This window comes from Camelus bactrianus, chromosome 14 (assembly GCF_048773025.1).
Source record: "Camelus bactrianus isolate YW-2024 breed Bactrian camel chromosome 14, ASM4877302v1, whole genome shotgun sequence".
Classification (NCBI taxonomy): domain Eukaryota; kingdom Metazoa; phylum Chordata; class Mammalia; order Artiodactyla; family Camelidae; genus Camelus; species Camelus bactrianus.
This window is the reverse complement of record NC_133552.1, coordinates 44,307,637-44,328,588: the sequence shown is the minus strand read 5'-3', so window position 1 is coordinate 44,328,588 and position 20,952 is coordinate 44,307,637. Positions and strand designations below refer to the sequence as shown.

Below are 20,952 nucleotides of genomic sequence, written 5' to 3'. Positions count from 1 at the left end.
GAAGTAGAGAATTGTTTAGTTGGACTTCAAGATTATTGTTGAGTGTCTCCTCAGTGTTGTCCACAGTCGCTGAACAAAGTATGGAGGTAGCCTAGAGCAGAAGGCCTGCAAAGGTCCCGAAGTAAACTTGCCCCTGCTTTGTCTCTCATGCCTGTCCCTTTTCCGAAACAGGCCTGTCAGTAGAATGAGCATATAATTTATTGTTTAATCTAGGGACAATTTTTATTGAGAAAGGGGTGCCCCTTTTAACATCATTAACATCACACAAGCATAACAAGTATAAACCTGGACCCTTTAGGGCAAACCAGGACATAAGTGACCACCGCTAAATGGCAGAGTTTGTGTTCATGCCAAGCCATCGAGGTGGAGGATTGTGGTTCCTATATATATGTATATATATAATGATAATGTTTTGCAGAATATCTGCTTAGACGTCTTTTGAAGGGTGGATCTACATGTGACATCAGAGATGGGAAGTGCTGTCTGAGTAGCTCGGGTCTGTTGTGGGGGTTGCCATAGTGACGTGCCCTCTGGCTCCACAGCTTCTTGGTGGGTGAGAGACAACCTAAGGCTGTTAACCTGAGTCAACCTGGAGAAGCGCTCAGCCAGAATGGTCTGATGCAGAGCTGTTTCTCCCAGGTACAAAGAGAGGTGGGGGTTGGGAGCAAATGAACTAGTTCCAGGTTGAATATAGGCCAATACAGTTGGGTACCCATTTATCCAAGCCTATGTAGTCTTGCACAGGAGGAATGTCAGCCTTAGCACATTTCAGCCAGACTTGGATATTTGAACAATATAGTAAAAGTGCTTAAATATACACCCTTTAAAAAAATCACACTGGCATAAATGGAATTCTAGACTTAAAATTGGTTGGAGACCCAAGAATATCTGATTCTCCACCTAAGATCTTGGGTAAGTTGCTAATATTCTTCAAATTCTTATCTTTATTTACTTTCAGAAAGAGGCTATATATGTACATTATTATCTCCATTTCCCTATTAAAAAGCAGAGATTGTTCTATGTTATGTATACTTTACCATATATAAAAAGCTAATGTTTATAAATATTGTTAGAGATTAAAGGTGTTAATTATCATTTGCATGAGACTTTTAACAGCATGAAAGTTTTATTTCATAATTATAAGAGTAATCATGTAAAACACAAAAATTTGATTGTCGTCATTTTCACTGGTTTTGTTTATGTATGTATTTCTTGAAGCTTGCAAGAATGTACTTTCAAAGAGACTTTACACCAGTTTTTTTCAGCTCCAGGTTCTCTAAGTCTGGTTTTTTTGTTCCTATTAAAATATTCAGCATTTTCTGAACTTTATTCAGATAACTGATTTTCAACTTAATTTTTGTTGATATATTTCAAGAAGGTCACTTTTTAGTTCATCTTCATAGTTGAGGGTCAGTGGCTTTGAGAGTATACTAATAAAGAAACCAGAGAAATTGAATCTGGAAGTGTGCATTTCTCTGCTTTCCTAGTACTTTGTGCTGTTCTGGACAGGTACATCTCTCTCTCTTCTCTGGTTTTCTGTGGTCGTTTTTTTCAGTTCTCTCCCTTCCTGATCTGAGGTGGAGGTTAATTTGCCCTGGCTCTGTGGTAGAATCTTGACTATAATATCTGGGGAAAAGGTAAAAATGTGTGTCCAGAGCCTCCCACTTGTGAAGGGAGTATTAGAAAAAAGATGAGGATGTTCAGTATGACGGTTTGTTTATCATAAATCGGAGGTTTTCAGACTTGAGTGTGTGTCAGAATTACCTGGTGGGCTTTTTAGAACAGACTGCTGGGTCCTATCCTCGGTTGCTGATGCTGTCAAGTTCCCTGATGATGCTCAAGACTATTGGTCTGGGGGACCATAGTTTGAGAACCACTGCTGTCAGTATTTTGTTCATCTGGTTGGGTATATGACCACTTCTGTTCTGTTAGGTTTTTTTTTTTTAATTTATTTTTATTTGGGGGGGGCAGGTAATTAGGTTTATTTACTTATTTATATATTTGTTGATGGAGGTACTGGGGATTGAACCCAGGACCTTGTGCACACTAAGCAGGCACTCTGCCACTGAGCTATACCCTCCCTCCCAGTTCCGTTGGTTATTTTTGTCATCCTTCTCAGACTTAAAGTTCAGGGTTAAGTGTGAGGAAGGATAGTATCTGACTACAGAAGAATTTTTAAAAACTTTTCATTTCCTAGCTTAATAGCTTTGCATATCTTCTCCAGTTAGACATTATTCTGCCAGGCATGAAAAGACTAGCCATGAGTTGAATGACAACTTTACCTTTCAAGCCAAAGTTTTAAGTTCTGCAGGTGGAATAAACAGTTTTTTTAGGAATATAGTCTAATGTTAAATTATGATAAGTTTTTGCAAAAATTACAGCTTTAGTTATTTGCATCCAGAGAAATAACTGCATTCAGCATGTTTGATATATTGGCTATTAAGAAAACAGGCAAAAAGAAATAGAGAGTTGACAGTTTGGTAAGATTTTTGGCCACTCTGAATATTTATCGGAGACATTTCTTCCTTCTTTCTTTCCTTCCCTCCTTCCCTCCCTGTCTGCCTTCTAAATCTCAGAGTCTTTGTTTTGTTAAAATCACCTGGATGGTGGTTTCAGACTCTCATTTCTTTGGGGAGTCTAAAAGACTCCCAAAAGCCACTGAGATATATTGTCACTTAGATGTATCCTCTTGTAAAATGAGGGACAGATAAATTATAATTTAATTTAGTAGTATATTCAGAATTATTGTCTAGGAAAAGGATTTTGCTTGAAATGTGATCTACATAAAATATTAATACAAATTTAATAACTCACTGGGAGATATCAACTACTCATGACATTGACCTGTTACTTTAAGGTTGTAATGTGTTACTGTTCATCATAGTATGTCTGTCTGAGTAGCTTTTTAATTCTTTTCCTTGAGAGCTAACATTTATTGAGCTCTTGTTAGGTGATAGTACTGCCTTTTGCTCTTTTCTTAGGTTATTACATTTTATCTTTACAGTAACTGTGTAAAATCTATACCAGTCTTCCTCTCATTTTACAGATGAAAAAGCTGAGGTATAGAAAGGTTAAATTATTTTCCCAAGGACGCAAGGCTTGAAATAGTAGAAGCAGGTCTAGTCTGTGCAGTTCTCTTATTTGCTACTCTGGAATGCAGTTGTTGAGAAATGATCAGTTGTTAGTGTCATAAAGTTTTATACGATTACTTTTTCCTATTCTTTAAAAAATACAGTTATTTGATTTTGTATTCCAGTTTTATTGAGGTATAATTAACAAGCAAAAAATGTATATTTTTACAGGTACAATGTGATGTTTTGATATATATATCAAATGAAAGGATCACCACAATCAAGCTGATTAATGTATCTATCACCTCATGTGGTTGTCTTTTGTGTGTGTGTATAGTGAGAAAACTTAAGATCTAGTCTTTTAGCAAATTTCAAGTGTACACTATTGTATTATTAACTATAGTCACCATGCTCTATGTATGTTAGATCTTCAGAACTTCCTCATCCTGCGTAACTGAAAGTTGGTACCCTTTGACCAACATCACCCCATGTCTCCCATCCCTCAGCCCTGGCGATCACTATTATACTCACCGCATTTATGAGTTTGACTTTTTAGATTCCATGTATAAGTGAGATCATACAGTATTTGTCCACTTTTCCCCCACTTTTATATTAAAAATCTCCACAGTTAAATACACTTATTAAATTTGTAAAATAATAATGAAATGCTGAATGCACGTTTGCCAGTATATATTTTTGTTTTAATGGAAAGTAAAAAGTCTGTATGATTTGTTAGGCTGTTGAAGCTGAACTCTGGTATATCTTTTACACAGTGTTCTTAGGAATGGCAGGGAAGTAAACTATGAGAGTGTTTGCAACCTTTATAACTACTTTAGTTTAGAATAAGAAATCTCTAGGATATGTTTTTAAGAATAGGTACAACCATGCATTTGAATATATTTTATTGAATTGTGAAGTATATAAATACTGTAGAGAAAACAATATGTCAATTTTAAGGTTAGATAAAGCCCAGTGACCTGATGGACTGATGTATAATTTTGCAGGAGTTCAAATAGGGAAAAAGGGTTCAAAAATATAGTAATGACAGGGTCCACAGTGACACTGGCCTGCTGCACCTGTGCTGAAGCATCCAGTGCCATAGTCACAGTGTCTTTCATCACACTGAATTTAGGTTGTCAGTGTGGCAGTTGCTGGTTTTATACTTTGTAGCTATTTTGTAAATTGGTTTTGGTTTTAGAGTTGTTTAAAAGCTAGAGATATAAATATATACATTTATATTTAGATTTTTGGGAACATATTTAAATAGAGTAACAGTAAAATAATTATGTTAACATCTTAATTTACCTTAAAAATATTTTTTATTGAGGTATAGTTGATTTACAATGTTGTGTTAGTTTCTGGTGCACTGCAAAGTGATTCAGTTATACCCCTTTTCACATTCTTTTATATATATTTCCCTTTTCACATTCTTTCCCATTATGGTTTATTACAAGATATTGAATATAGTTCCCTGTGCTACAGTGTTGGATCTTGTTGCTTATCTATTTTACATATAGTAGTTTGTATCTGCTAATCCCAAACTGCTAATTTATCCCTGTCCCCCTTCCCCTTTGGTAACTATAGTTTGTTTTCTATGTCTGTGAGACTGTTTATGTTTTGTAAATAAGCTCATTTTTACCGTATTTTAGATTCCACATATAAGTGATATCATACAGTATTTGTATGTCTCTTTCTGACTTACTTCACTTAGTATGAAAATCTCTAGGTCCATCCATGTTGCTGCAAATGGCATTATTTCATTCTTTTTTATGACTGAGTAGTATTCTATCTCTCTCTCTCTCTCTCACACACACACACACACACACACACCCATATCTTCTTTATCCATTCATCTGTCGATGGACATTTAGGTTGCTTCCATGTCTTGGCTATTGTAAATAGTGCTGCTATGAACATAGGAGTGCATGTGTCTTTTCAAATTAATAGTTTTCTCTGTTAATTTGTCTTTAAAAGTATTTTGAACCACCATAAATTTGGAAAACTCTGGGCTTAAATTTTCAGGTGTTAATATGGCCCCAGTCATGTATGATTGTATGACAGAAAGGGAATAAAATAAGAGATTAAAATTTTGGTTGATTTAATTTCAGATAATCTTAGCACAGGTTTTTTCACACCCATGAAAATGATATGGGAGTTATTCATTTTCAAGTTACTGATCCCTTTCAAGTTTCATTTCTTGTAAGAGGTTGGGTTGCAAAGAGTATCTCCAAGTAATGGGATCTTCCTGGTTAAATATAGAAGCCTAAATTTGCTGCTTCAATTGTTTCATATTATAGATGCCCTTAACTAGTTGGATAGTCTTCACTTTGGAACTGTTGTGAATTTTTGCAGGAATTTCTAAAATTCTTAAAATTGGAAGCATGGAATTTTTTGGTATCAATATTATATAACTTGTGAGTAGTTCATTATCAGTTTCAGATTCCAAGTCAAACAGTGCTTCTTGTTGAGCAAATCAAGTAGTCTTTTGTATCTCACAATTGTATCTTTTTTTAAAAAATTGAAGTATGGTTTATTTACAATGTTGTATTAGTTTCTGGTGTGCAGCAAAATGATTCAGTTATACACACATATATATCCTTTTTCATATTCTTTCCCATTATGGTTTATTACAGGATATTTAATATAATATAGTTCCCTGTGCTATACAGTGGGACCCTTGTTTATTTTATGTATAGTAGTTTGTATCTGCTAATCCCAAAGTCCTAATTTATCTCTCTTCCATCTTCTCCTTTGGTATTCATAAATTTGTTTTTTATGTTTGTGAGTCTGTTTCTGTTTTGTAAATAAGCTCATTTTTATTATATTTTAGATTCCACATATAAGTGATATCATCCTTGTATTTGTATTGTATTTGTATTTCTCTTTCTGGCTTACTTCACTTAGAATGATAATCTCTAGGTCCATCCCTGTTGCTGCAAATGGAATTATTTCATTCTTTTTTATTACTGAGTACTATTCCACTGTATATATATTTGTATACCATGTCTTCTTTATCCAGTCATCTGTTGATGGACATTTAGGTTGCTTCCATATCTTGGCTATTGTAAATGCTGCTGCTATGAACACTGTGGTGCATGTATCCTTTCAAGTTACAGTTATCTCTGGATATATGTCCAGGATTGGGATTACTGAATCATATGGCAACTCTAGTTTTAGTTTTTTAAGGAACCTCCATACTGTTTTCCATAGTGGCTGCATCAATTTACATTCCCACCAACTATTTAGCATGATTCCCTTTTCTCCACACCCTCTCCAGCGTTTATTATTTGTAGACTTTTAAATGATGGCCATTCTGACAGGAGTGAGGTGATACCTTATTGTCGTTTTGATTTGCATCTCTCTAATAATGACTGATGTTGAGCATCTTTTTATGTGCCTGTTGGTCATTTATATGTTTTCTTTGGAGAAATGCCTATGTAGGCCTTCTGCTCATTTTTTAATTGGGTTGGGTTTTTTTTGTTGTTGTTGTTATTGAGTTGTATGAGCTGTTTGTATATTTTGGAAATTAATTCCTTATTGGTTGCATCATTTGCAAATATTCTCTCCCAGTCTGTAGGTTGTCTTTTTGTTTTGTTTATGGTTTCCTATGCTGTCTCACAGTTGTATCTTCTTATACATTTTCAGTAATAGGTTATATAATGTGGACAAATACATTTATGACTTGGGCTTGAACCAATAAACAAATCTTTTTTCAGGTCTCAGATGGCTCCTCGCTTTTTCAATTTACCTCTTGCCCTGGTTTCGGCCATTTAATTCTCATTAGCTGGGCAGTCTGGAGATTTTACTGAGTTTATTTGAAATTAAACTGATGGCCTTACTGCTTCATTCTTCAAATATTTCTTCTCCTTAGATTTCCAGCAACATGTTCCTTGTACCTGTTGGGAGACCCCATTTCTCTGTGTTGGATCTCCCTGATCCTGTTGCTCACTTTGAGACCACCTGATGACTACTGCCTGACTCTGTAAATATTGTACACTGCCTGCTTGATTGAATTTATTTCCAGTTTTGGAAGCTGGTCTTCTCTCTTCTGAGGGATGATCGGGTGTCTGGTCCTTGCCACTTCCTGTTGGCTCCTTCCAAAGCTGTTAACCATTGTGTACTGATTTTATTTTAGTTTTCATATGGAATTCTGCAAAGGTTTTTGGTGTGAGCATAGCCTAGTGGTGGTAGTGCTGGTAGAGGGCACGGCTCCTCTGTATTCATCCATAATTCTTTTATCTAACTTGAGGTAGGTTCCATAGGCTGGATCTAGGAAACTGGATTTCTGTCTAGTTTCTTTTCATTTTTAATTTAATTTTTTTGGTGGGGTGGAGGTAATTAGGTTTGTTTGTTTGTTTAATGGAGATACTGGGGATTGAACCCAGGACCTCATGCATACTAAGCACACAAGTCTAGTTTCTAATAACAATGTTAAAGCAATATGAAAGTGGGTGGTATTATATCTTATTTCTTGACAGGCCTTTATATTAACTTCCCCCATTGATCCTAAATTCAAGTGGTCAAGTTATTTTGTTAAAATAATAAATGACATTTGATAAATTTACTTGTTCTGTGTTCATGTAAACAAAGTGTGTTAGTTATAGCAATAGACTATTAACTAATAGTTAATATGTCATTAGGGATCTGGAAGTTAATGGTATTAAACCTTTCTTCCTATTGGAAGTTAGGTTGAAGATACATATTTGAAATTGTGTTGTTCATTTTAATAAGGGGGGTGTGAACATGAGTAAATAAAATCTATCTCAATATATGAGAAAGTACAGGCATTCTTTGGCGTAAAGAGTGTATAAAAACAATCTTTAGTTTGTTAACTATTCTTACAGAATAGTTAACAGAGTTTGTTAATCTCTTTTGCTTGATCCACCACAATTATCCAGTATTTGATTCTACCTAATAGTAACAGCTCTAAGCAATACATATTTATTTATTTTCTTGACCAGAGAGTCTCACACTTTAGCATGCATCACCTGGAGGGTTTGTTTTAATACTGATTGCTGGACCCCCACCCCCAGAGTTCCTGATTCAGTAAGACTGGGGTGAGGTCCAGACCTTACATGTCTAACAATTACTAGGTGGTGCTGATGCTGCTGGTCCAGAACCACACTTTGACAACCACTGCTCTAGACCAGGGGCTGGCAAACTATAGCTGTTAGTTTTGTAAATGCAGTTTTATTCAAACACGACCCCAGTCATCTGTTTACATATTCTATGCAGTGGTCTGTGGCTGCTTTCAAGCTACAGTGGCGGTATTGAGTATTTTCGACAGAGATCCTATGGCCACCAAGCCCCCAATTTTTATTTTCTGGCCTTACGTAGAAAATGTTCGCTGATCTCTGATCTAGACAATCTATTACAAATAGGCATCTTTATCCCCATTTTATAGATGAGAAAACTAAGTCTGTAATTTTCCTTAGGACACAAGCCAGCAAGTAGCAACAGCTCTGGGTTTCCAAACCTCACGCACTTTCTAAAACCCATTTTGTAAATTTTTGCTGATGGCTCCCAGATTTATCTCTATAGGTCAGCCCTCCCCTCTGAGCACCGGCTTTTTTTCAGATTCTCTAAATGCATACCTGACATCTGTACTTGAATATGTAGTTGCTGATACTTACAACCTAGGAATTACATTTGAGTCCTACTTTTCATTCCCTAATTGCTGTCTTTGAAGGAAGTCATCAGGTTGATTCTGCCTCCAAAACTTAGCTTTTAATATGTTCATGTCTCTCCAAGACCACTACCACCACCTGCGTCTAACTCCTCTCATTCTTGCTAGGACTACTAGACTCCTCCCAGCTGTTTTCCCTGTTTTACTGCTGTTTGCCTAGTGATCACTTCTTCAGTGGAGCAGTAGGAGTGGTGCATGTTCTTTTAGTGTCAGAATAATATGCAAATTCCTTCTCACGTGATCCTGTGAGACTCTGCCCCATAGGTCTCCCCAGTCTCATTGTAGACTGCTCCCTCCAGCATGCTCCCTACGTTTCAGCCATCCGTAACCAAGTCGGACTCAGAGCACTTCAAAACCTTTGCATGTGTGGTTCCTATCCTTTGCTAGATTAGTATTTTCTCAGGGTTCAGTTCTTTGCTTAACTCACATCTGTCTCTTCCTCAGATTGGCCTCCAGTGATGCTCTAAAGTAAAGCAGGTAGGAACCCCAATTTTTCACTTCTGTCTCAGCCCTTTATTTGTTTTCCTTTTGGCACTTACACATTTAAAATTAATTTTTTAAGCACTTTCTCTGGGTGCTGTCACCACCTCTAGAGTGTAAGCTCCAAAGGGCGAGTGATCTTGTCGGGTCATGGTTGTATGCCAAGGACCTAGTTCTGTAGTAAGTGTTCTTGCCAACAAAGTAAATGGAGTAAGAATTGGTCTCTGCCCTCAAGGAACTGAAGTCCACCAGTGAGAGTTTCAAGTCTACTGGCAATGACATACATAGGCTCTCTTGTTACCTTTTGTTTACTTTAACAAGTGTTGATTATACTGGTTGCACAATATTACTTTCTGTTACAAATGTTTATAATTTTAGAGACACCATAAATGCTTACAGTATTAACAAGGGTTATAAGGCAGACATTTAAAAATATGTGAATTAAGTAGTTTCTGAAAAAAACTTTGTAGACTAATTTGAGACTGACTCCCCCTCCCTCCCAATCAAAACACAGGAAGTTTAGTGAAGCTGCCAACCCAAGAACAGGCGTTTCCGTGGCCTTTTCTTTGAATGATGTGAATCAAGCATTCAGGCATCTGGAAGATGATCAGCAAGAGTGGTGTTGTGAATACATCCTTGCAAGAACTGGATATTTTTTAGTTTCAATTCAGTTGTTACTTAGGCTTCTCCGTGGAACTATGATCTCATTTGGAAGGCTGTTGACTTACAAAATCCTTTGAATAGCTACTGTAAGTTTTCACTCCCAAATCTAAGATGGACCTTTTTTTTTTGGCACTGATTTTTAAGCCTATCCTAAAAAAAAAGCAGGGAAGGCCTAAGATGTGTCTCAGTTTTTTTTTTTTTTAATCAAAAAGGGAAATGAATGCATGGAGAGGAGATCCCCCAGGGTGAGACCAGGGATGGGAAAGAAAAAACTATGGCCAGTGTCCACAGTGAACAGTTGACCGATAATAAGATGTACGATTTGTATTCTGGGTTTCTTTGTTTGCTTAAATAGCATGCCGTTGTGACAGAGTAATTACTTCTCTTACATTCTTTTTATCTAATGTCTATCATAAGAGCAGTTGATACATTAGTTTTAGTTTTCAGCGGCCACTGGGGCAGGTACCATGCTATATATAAGATAGTATTCATGCTCACCAGTATTCCCATGGGTTGGGGTTCTACTTTAAAGAAAAAAAATCACACAAGGAAAGAGATGACCTTATTTTTCCAGGACAAATTAAAAAGTGCCATAATCATTTGCCTTTATAAGTACAGGCCCCTTGTCTCTTCTTCTCCTTATTCTCTCATTGCCTTCAGGCATAATGTCTACAGCATCTCCACATTTTCTTCAGCATTTGGTCCCTTGCGTGGGGGTAGCAGATTCCCTCTTGCTCCACTGTTGAAGCAGTGTGTGTTTTCTAATGAGCGTCTCTGTTTCATCATCTACCTTTATTAATGATTGAAATGATCGTTGTAAACCTGCTTTCCATTGGTAAGGTTGGCTTGAAGACAATGCTGATGGTGCATTGTTCAAAACAGCTAATATGGCTGCATATCAATTAACGCAAAAAGCAAACATATGAATAGTTTAATAGCAAGTTTGCCTTTTACTGAGGTTGTTTTCTTTTGCTCCTGGAGTGGAAGATAAACTCTTAAGTCTCTTCTGTAGAAGGACAAGCTGTAACGTACCTACTGAATACGAGAGTTGGTCTTTGTTAGCAGTGGGCTTGAGGTACTCTGTTCACATCACCCCATTTACTTAGAAACCAGGCAGCTTAACAGCTGTTGTGTGTATGTGATTTACCAATGAGTGGTTTCTCTGGAGACACTGTTTGCTGTGATTTTGCTATGATTTTCTTCTGAGAGCAGAATTCTAGACATTGACCGTGGGAACCGACATATGTATGCCCTGTAATTTTTTCTTAGCTGCTTACATTTTCCACATGATTTATTTTTAAGTCATGCTGCCACCATGAAAGAGAATTACAACCGATGCTCTGCAGATAGTTAGATCTCCATACATCGAGTGGAGACCTTGATTAGTTTACTAAAATTGTTGATTTTAAAAAAAAGTTTAAATTTCCTCAGTAACTAATACTCCATAGGGCTTTGTATGTGTTTTTAGGTTTTGGTTCTTACTCTTAATGAACATGGTGTCTGTTTGTCTAATGCAGATAGGCTTTTATAATGCAGGAAAATCTCATCCTTCACTCCTAGTAGTCTCTGTTTTGGACATGTTCACTTATGATCTGTTTCAAAAGAAGTGACTGTTCCCTGATGGAGTTTTCATTTGCTGTTTCATGGCTTTGCAAAGGAGGAAAGTCAAACTGCCGGGGTGACTGTGTGGACTGGAGATAACAGACCTTCAGTGAGAGAAGCCAGACTGGGCACAGGAAATTGAAGCTCTGGACCCTACTCTTCCATGAATTAATTAAGTAATATAATTAATTGTATAATTATATACATAATTAGAACACTGTTCATCTGGATCATGTTTTTACAAGTTGTTCCTTTGTTCATTACCTCGCTCATTCATCACTCATTCTTTCAACCCTCTGTTCATTTGTCCAGTTACCAGGTGAATTGACTGTGCTTGGCCTTGGTGCTTGGCACTACATTGGGCCCTGATACTGTTACCAACCAGGGTTCTTGGCCTCCTTAATCAATAGAAATTGTTAAGAGGCCAGACGAGAAATTCACGCAAGGCTTTACTGCAGCACGAGCGAGCGAAAACAAGTAACAGGTTTTCTTGCTCACTTCCTGATGGAGTGAGCTGGTCCCTTAAAAGGGTGAGGGTAGGGGTGGGTCCAGAAGTTGGGCTGGGGGGTGGCTTAGGTGGTCTGCCCACCCCCTTGCTGGTGCCATGTGCTGGGATCATGTGCAGTATCCTGCTTCTGCTCCTGGTACCCTGCTTTTGCTCCCAACACCCCAGAAGTGGCAGTTGGATTTTTGGTCTTTTTGTGTCTTATTGCTCAGAACTGGCCCCAACTGCCCATGCACACAGTTATTTTTAGTCCTTTATAGTTTCTTTGTATTCTGTTGTTCCACCCCAGTGTAAGCATTGCCGCCCAGGGTCCCAGGTCCTAACCTGTCTCAGATGTATAAAACAAACACATTCCCTGCTTCGTGTGTCTTAGAGTTTTGTGAAGGAGCCGGACAAAACTGAGTAAAAAGGATAGTGTATTGTAGTGGCTGAATGCCTGGGCTCGGGATTCTGATCACTGGGACTCAGAGCCCCACTACGGATGCCCTGGGGAAATTCCTGCATCTCTCTGTGCCTTGGTCTCCTCATCTGTAATATGGGGATGACAGCATTGTGTGAGGATTAAGTGAGTCTATTTAGAACGGTGCCGTCTACAAGTACTCTAAATGTTAGCCACGCAAGTTAGCGCATGTCCACAAGTGTCCGATTTCAGAGGTGAGAGGAACTATGAAGGAAAAGAATGTGGCGCCATGAGAGAATAAAAGGAGGAAACTCATTCTAGATTGGGTTGTGAAGAAGATTCTCCAACTCTCTTTTCCTAATAAAATCTTAAAATGTTCTTCAGTTGTCTCTTCCTCTGCCACTCCGCCCACATGATACAGAAGGCTGGCCCCATCCCCAGCTCCCAGGTGGGAAATGCCCTTGATTGGTCCAGGAATCCAAGCCCAAGCCAGTTTATAAATTTGTGCCTGTAGATCCAGTGGTCCCAGGGACTGTATCCATTTGGGCCAAGGCAAGATGAGAGAAATTTCTTGGGGCTCCTAAGAAAGTTTTCTCTTTGGTTATTGTGTGTAGATTTAAAGCCTGGAACTGTTACAGTTGTTTCACTACCAGAGTGATGATGAAACAGAGGAGGGCACTCTGGAGAAAAACTGTCTGTGAACTCTGAGAGGGACAAGCCTGATTACCACCTCCCAGCAGGCTTTTTCAGTTTCTGTGAGCTGTTGAGTTTTCTGCTACTTGTAGTCAAAAGTAAGGTAAGTCAAGGAAGGCTTATTGTGGAGATGACAATTGAGGATGATTCTCAAGTTTGCTGATTTTGTGTGTGTGTGTGTGTGTGTGTGTGTGTGTGTGTGTGTGTGTGTGTGTGTGTATCTAATTGGTGAGTTTGTTACCGTTTACAGATAAGAAGAAGGCTGGCTGGAAGAGTAGGGGAGAAATAGGCTTTAGGGGCAAAATCAAGAAGTTCTCATCTGTAAAATGAGACAGCTGGATATTAGCAGTGATTTGCACACTTTTTCTGACTGAAGATAACATCCTTCCATCAGGAATTATGAGTTCTAGAGCACTGGCAACCGTTTTCACCAACATTGGGGCAAATAAAATCAGAATCTCAGCAAGGGGTAGGGAGGGTGATATGTGGGTGTTTTCAACCCAGTTGCACATAAGAACCAGGTCTACTAGATTCTTGAGCCCCTCCCCAGGCATGGTGCAACAGAATCTCTAGGGTGAGACCTGGAAATCTATTTAAAAACTGGGAGCTGGGATGCAGCCAGCTTGGCACTTATGTGCAGCCTGGCTTTGGGGAACCACTGTACTAGGGGGATGCAAGGTCCCTTTCTATACAGGTTTTTTTTTTTTTTTAAATTGAAGCATAGTTGATTTACAATGTGTTATTTTCTGGTGTACAGCCTAGTGATTCAATTATACATACGCATATATATATATTCTTCAGATTCTTTTCCATTATAGGCTATTACAAGATATTGGATATAGTTCCCTGTGCTGTACAGTAGGACCTTGTTTATCTATTTTATGTATAGTAGTTTTTATCTGTTAATCCCAAACTTCTGATTTATCCCTCTCCACTTCTTTCCCCTTTGGTAACTATAAGTTTTTTTTCTCTGTCTATGAATCTGTTTCTGTTTTGTAAATAAGTTTATTTGTCTCACTTTTTATTACTGAGCAATAAAAAAAATAAAATAATGCCATTTGCAGCAACATGGATGGACCTAGAGATTATTATACTAAGTGAAGTAAGCCAGGCAGAGAACGACAAATATCATAAAATATCACCTCTATGTGGAATCTAAAAAAAAACTGTACAGGGTTTATGATTACAGCTCCAGGAGCCAATTTCAGTTACCTTCAGCCCAGGAAACAGCATGAATCTTAGGAGTGGCCACAGCACAGTCTTACTAAAATACCTCAGCTACTAACCAGAAATTGACACACCATTGTCAACTGACTGTATGTCAGTAAAAAAGAAAGGGAAGGAAAAAAATTCCTCAGTTGCTGTCATGACACTACTGCTTCTCGATACTACCTCTGGTCAAATTATCATGGCATGTTTTCTCTCTATAGAGATAGTCAAAACGCTATGTCTGACTGCTGGCATATTAGCAAAATTGTGAGTACACTAACAGTTACCAAATGCTTAGGTGTTTGATTGATGGGTATTAGAACATCTGTTACTTGAGCAGCAGTAACAGTATCACTTTACATAGCAGTAGCTGGGCAATTCCTTGAGAAGTCAGCTGGCAGATCAGCCCCCAATCTGAGATTTTCTCTAGTCATTGTATGGACATTATCACCCATGCTCTGCCTAGCTGGAGAATGGCAGGAGATGACATCTGTTGTCAGATGGTGGTGAGAAGGGGCTTGGAGAAGACATGAGTCAAGGACACGCTGGAGCTGTGTTATAAGTGGTGGTGCAGTGAGATGTCTGGGATGGGGGTGAGCCAGGGAGGGAATGGGATCCAGGGCAGAGACAGGGCCCCCAAATAAAGAGATGCTCTGCAGGAAGCAGTTACTCTAATTAATGTAATCAAGGCTTTATTTGTGGTCATTTGGGGCTGCATTGGCAGCCAGGCAATTTGCCCAAGATGGTAATGATTGTCTTGGCTTTGGAAAATGATGCTCCAGGCATTTTGGGGGAAATTTTAGCTCTGCTTTGCTACGTATTTTCTTTCCCTCTAACCTCTGCCTAAATAGGTTTATGAGTGGTGGAAGGAGAACATTTAGTCCTGAAAGGAAGCAGCATGTTAACTCTTCTACCTCCTAAGAGATAGACTCATGCTTTAGCTTCCCCAGGAGGAAAGCAAGAAGTAAATAGAGCACTTTTCTCTTTGCTTATTTATTTTTGGGGTAATATACACTTAGGTAGTTATCTTAGGTATCATATCAAGCTTTAGAACATTGGATACATTTGCCTTTGCTCCTCTGGTTCAGTTTGCTATCAGTAATTGACCTGGTTTTCATATTTAAACATTAGCCCATTGGAGGAAAACAAAACCAGTAATGGTGTCAGTGTAGGATTTTTAAAGAATGATTTTTGGTTACGTGTTAGACAGTGGAAGCCATGAAAATCTTGTAGTTGTCAAGAGTGTTTTAATTTCCTTGTCACCACCATTGCTATCAACTCCACCGTGGCCATTAACAAATATTGGTTGAGGCTAATCAAGTGTGAGATTAGCAAGTTAGCTGCTGGGAATACGAGGCTTAAGTGATTTCTGCAGAAACAGATAAGCAGGGATGGCAGCATAAGCTTGTGTTCATTATGTGGGGAAGCACTTTTGAGAATACACATTTGTTGGGCCACTCTGTATCCCCTGATGTGACATCTGCATTAGTCTCCAGGAATGCAGAAATTTCAGGGCCTGGGTCTAGAGTTTAAAGAGAAATAGCAAATAATTAAGACATTGTTCTTTAATGAAATATGACTCTTAATTCGTTTGAGACTTTTTCAAGTCAATGCATCTATCTGGAAGTAGCAAGTGAAGGACTCAGCGATTAGGAAATTTTAATGGCGGTTTTCCCCTCATTCTTAAATGTCTGTAAACAATGTGGCATTTATGGATTTAATCAAGTTTGTCTTTTAGTGGCTTCCTGGTGATTTCCAAGTTGCCCCCAAATGTAATCATGCCACATTGAAAGAATATCTTGGTAGAGCTACAAGATTTATAGTACCTAGTATATGCTACATGTTTTTTTAAATTTTATTTTCTATTTAAGTGTAGTTGATTTGCAATGTTAGTTTCAGGTGTACAGTGAAGTGATTCAGGTGTACATATACGTACATATATATATATATATTTTAGATTCTTTTCCATTATATGTTATTACAAGAAGTTGAGTATAGTTCCCTGTGCTATATACAGTAGGTCCTTGTTGTTTATGTATTTTATTATAGTATATGTTTTGGAGCTGTAGTATTAAAGAAATTTATAGTCCCATTACATGTGGGAATGGGAGCTCGAGAGCCTATGTATTGAAATCCACAGGCAGCCTTTCACTTGGAGTCCTTTCTGGAATGTAGTGAGGAACTATTGCACCTTTTTTCTTTTAAGCAACCACGCGCATTTCTTTTAGGCCATTATATATTACAGATTCTAAGAGATGTAAAACAGTTTTTAAAAAGTAGCAGGAAACTGATGAAGAGCTCCTGATTGCTTGCTGTTTGCTTTTTGTGCGACAGACACTCACTGGCCCCCAAACACAGGGCGGAATTCTAGGTGCGCTCTTTCGTCAGCGAGTGGCTTAAGTCATCGTGATGGTATTGAAGAGGATGATGAAAGATCACACTGACTACTCTTGGAAACACATTATGAATGCGTGCAGCTTAATCTTGCATAATCCTCGTGTCCAGTCTGTAAGACCGTAGTCATTGATGGGGTAAATCTGGTTCACCCATTTACTTCACTTCTTGTTTCTCTCCATTTTCATGCCCAATCCGGTTACTCCAAGAAACACCCAGACTCCTTAACATGCCTTCAGTTCTGCCCCTTCCTCCTGCCCCCACCCTGTACTCCCACTCTGCCTCCCTGCCTCTCTGAGCTCCTCACCAGTCCTCATGCCTACCTGGCCTTTCACATCTTTGTGTTCACACGCTGGTCTTTTTGTTGGAAATGTCCTCTTACCTGACCGCCTGGTGGTGTGCTCAAGTCATTTCTTCTGTAAAATCTTTGATGTCAACCTGCAGCCCCCAGGGGAAGGCTGCTTCTCCCTCTCTGGCTCGCATACTCCTTTATTACAGAAGCAGCCTCGTTTTCTTAGTGTTCATTGCAAGCCTGTCTCCACTGCTAGTTTGCAAACTCATCGAAGGTAGAAACAACGCCATCATTCTGCCTTTAGTTAGTGTCCAGTACAATGACTCATATGTATTCAGCATTCATTATATGTATTGTTGAAATGACTTCAGCAAAATATATTTTTGTTGTTATTTCTGAGTGTTTCCTTTCTGAGTAGGACTGTGTGGTATGTCCAGGAGTATAAGAAGTGTGACAGTTGACCAGGGCCTTAGAGGTTTATATTGCTGTCGGAAGAGAAAAGACACAGAGGAAAAATGTTAACTAATCAAAGATTACGGGTGGTACTACCACTGTTTTAAGCAAAAGGACACAGAGAAGTTATATTGGTCCTCGATAAAGAAGTGGGTAAAAGATGATACGTTTACACAGAAGAGGAGAGGCATAGGGAAGTGCGATTGATTGTGTGCATGGACTTTGGGGAAGGAAAAGCAAGGGAAAAGGCAGTGCCAGAGCACAGAGACTGCATGGAATTGGGAGAACTAGCAAACTGCTTCATCGAAGTAAAAGTGGGAATAATATTTGCCTCTGTCTCACAGAATTATGAAAAAGAAGCGAGATAATTCATAAAAAGCATTAGCATAATGCCTGCAACAGAGGAAGCAGTTACATGATAGCAATCTATTCTGATGATTGTTATTATAGTTGTGATTTAATTGTAGTGGCCAGGCATAAAAATACACCTTTATGGACATAAAGAAGTGATATAATGCCATTTGCAGCAACATGGATGGACCTAGAGATGATCAGGTGATGATAACTTACTAAGTGAAGTAAGTCAGGCAGAGAAGGACAAATATTATATGATCTCACTTATGTGTGAAATCTAAAAAATGGTACAAATGAACATATTATAAAACAGAAACAGACTCACGGACATAGAAAACAAACATGGTTATGAAAGCCAGGGGAGAGGTATAAATTGGGAGTATGGGGTTAACAGATACATACTACCTTATATAAAATAGATAAACAACAAGGACCTACTGTATAGCACAGGGAACTATATTCAATATCTTGCAATAACCTATAATGGAAAAAAATTTAAAAACGTGTATCTGTAAAGCTGAATCACTTTCCTGTACACCTGAAACTAACACATTATTGTAAATCAACTATACTTCGCTAAAAAAAAAAAAGAATTGAAAAAAGCCCACACTTTTTTGGGGGAACCATAGAAAGCAAAGCCAGACAATGTATCAGAAACCCAGTTGGAGAAATAAAGGCCAAGGGGCTAGGTTAGGAGTCCGAGGAAAGTGGGAAAGAACAGGTCAGTGTTGGGGGAAGAGAGAGGGAGAGACTTTGGAAGAACAGTTGAGAACTGCACACAGGGAACTAGTGAGAAGAAGATGACCTTGAAGCTCAGGCAAGGCTTGCCCCAGGCTGGTGGAAAAAAAAAATGATCTACTTCCTGCTGGGACTGGAGCCCATCTCCGAGCGTGACCAGCCCAAGGGCCTGCTGATGGGAGCAGGTGTCCTGAATGAGTGAGCTGTAATTAGGGCACGTGGTGTGCAAAGTGGGGAATTGCAGTGGGGGCAGATTCTGACAAGGGACAGAGCAGAGGTGGAGGTAAGTAGGGAGACTCCTGAGGCAAAAGTATGGCTACAGGGTTTATCGGAAACAGGATCATAGTTTAAATGTACCTAGGGCTTTCTCTTTCTGCTGCCCTAGATTTAAAAGGCAAGGTCTGAAAATCCAGAGATGGTGTCCGTCTTCTCAGCCCCCCAGGGGAGTCCACGGCCACTTGTTTGGCCTGTCATTCTAAAAATATTAGCCAGTGCCTCTGCCCAGTGTTTCAGCTTTAGTAGACTTTTACTTTTATTTTCTTTTCCTAAGCATGAGATTAAAAAAAAGAATGCTTTGGTTTTTATGCTTGTGAAAATGTTCAGGGTTTTTGTCGTGCAATATAGCCAAAACATTTTCTACCTAAGGTGTGTACGTTAAGTACTGTGGTCTTAAAGCGCTGTTTTCCGATTTGTACGTTTATAAAAATCACCTGAGTTGCTTGTTAGACAATTTAGGCCTCACCTCAGACCTACTGTTATTCTCTAGGGAAATCGCCTTGGAATTCATATTTATAAGCATCCCAAGTACATCTTACGGTCAGGCGACCTGGATGAATATAGCTTGTGCCAAATGAAAGACTTTTAAATTCTTCTATCCTTGTAGGCCCAGAATTCTAGTTTTAATTTCTAAGACATCGTCTGAGTGCACTCTGATTCAAACTTTGAAAAGTCATGAGAAAGGTTTACTATATTCTCCTAGTTAGTTCAGGAGTTAAACCTAGGGGTTCCCAACCGGGGAAGGGCGTGGGTTTCACCCGTCAGGGGATATTTGACAACATCTGGAGACATTTTTGCTTGTCATACTGGGACTGTGGTTGTTACAGGCATCTCTTCTGCACTGAACAGGACCTCCTCCCATAAGCAAAGAATTATCAGGTCCAAAATATCAATAGTGCCAAGGTTGAAAAACTGGTTAACCCTTAAGATCTGTCTGTATTCATTAATAATCAGTTAATTAAGTCTTAATTGGAGGTATAATATATATCTCATGTGATTACTATGCATATAAAGATGTAGAAAATTTCTCCATGCAAAAAATATGTATACATATATGTGTTTGTGTGTGTATATATATATATATATTTTTTTTTTTTTTTTAACTTGTCAAATAAAAGTAAAGTCAACCATTTGCTAGTCTTTTGAGGGCCGAGGCCCGTTCTCTGCAGATGGGTATGTTAGTGGGAGTGGAGTCTCTTCTATATTTTGACTAAATCACACTTTAAAGATTCTTTTAACATGGAGTCAATGTAAAAATACATGTGAATTGGTCTAAGTGCCAAGTCATCCTAAAATTTTTACAGTTTTTCTTGTTTCTCCTTTATGGCTGTTTCCTCTATACTTGATTTGACGACAGTTTTTTTGTTTTAGTGACTTGTGATATTCTTGTAAGGCATTTTTTTTTTTAATGTGGAGCTCATGTTTTATCAGTCTACATTATTTTTAATTATGTAAAGTGGGGACAAACAGGTAAGATTCAACCAGAGGGCTGGGTAAGCTTTCCTGTGTGGAGGGAGGGCCCCTAACTCCGACTAGGCAGGCGGCCATGGGCTCACGGGACACGGAGGTGTTACACAGGCAGTGAGAGCAAGTTACTTCATCAACTCATTTACAGGAAGGTTGATTAAGAAAGCTTCTCCTGTTTCCAGTGAGCCATGTAGTTTGAAAGCTAGGACAGGAAGGAAGGAAAACCATTTATTTTGATCGTTTTGATTAGTGACATAGAAACAATCTTTACTCTCTCTAACTTCCTTAAATTAGACACTTAACCCTTACGTTCGGATTTTTCACCAATTTATATTTTCTGAAAAGAACAAGAAGTAGATTGAGTAGCCATATGTTTAATTAGGAAAAACACGTGTTCGTGTTTGCGTTTTCCCTAGAGAGTACTTAATTTTCAAATTGGAAGTGATATTGAGATTAAATAGAGGACTCTGACAACTGTAAAAGGTTATATTTGAGTACATTTTCAATGTAATTATGTGAAGTACTTCACAGAATGTATTTCAAAAGCAAAATATATATCTTTTAAATGTATGTATCTTTAGATCAAATCATTGTAAACCCTGGGAAAAGGAGTGAGGACTTGCAGGCTCTTGTCAGGTCTTGCCTGTCTGAACCTGGAGTCAGCCTTGT

General features: G+C 38.4%; 1 protein-coding gene across 2 annotated transcripts in view; it reads left to right on the top strand.

The window, feature by feature from the left end:
- TBC1D4 (TBC1 domain family member 4) overlaps window positions 1–20,952 on the top strand; it is a 173,818-nt gene that overhangs the window by 3,768 nt on the left and 149,098 nt on the right. The window lies entirely within an intron of this gene.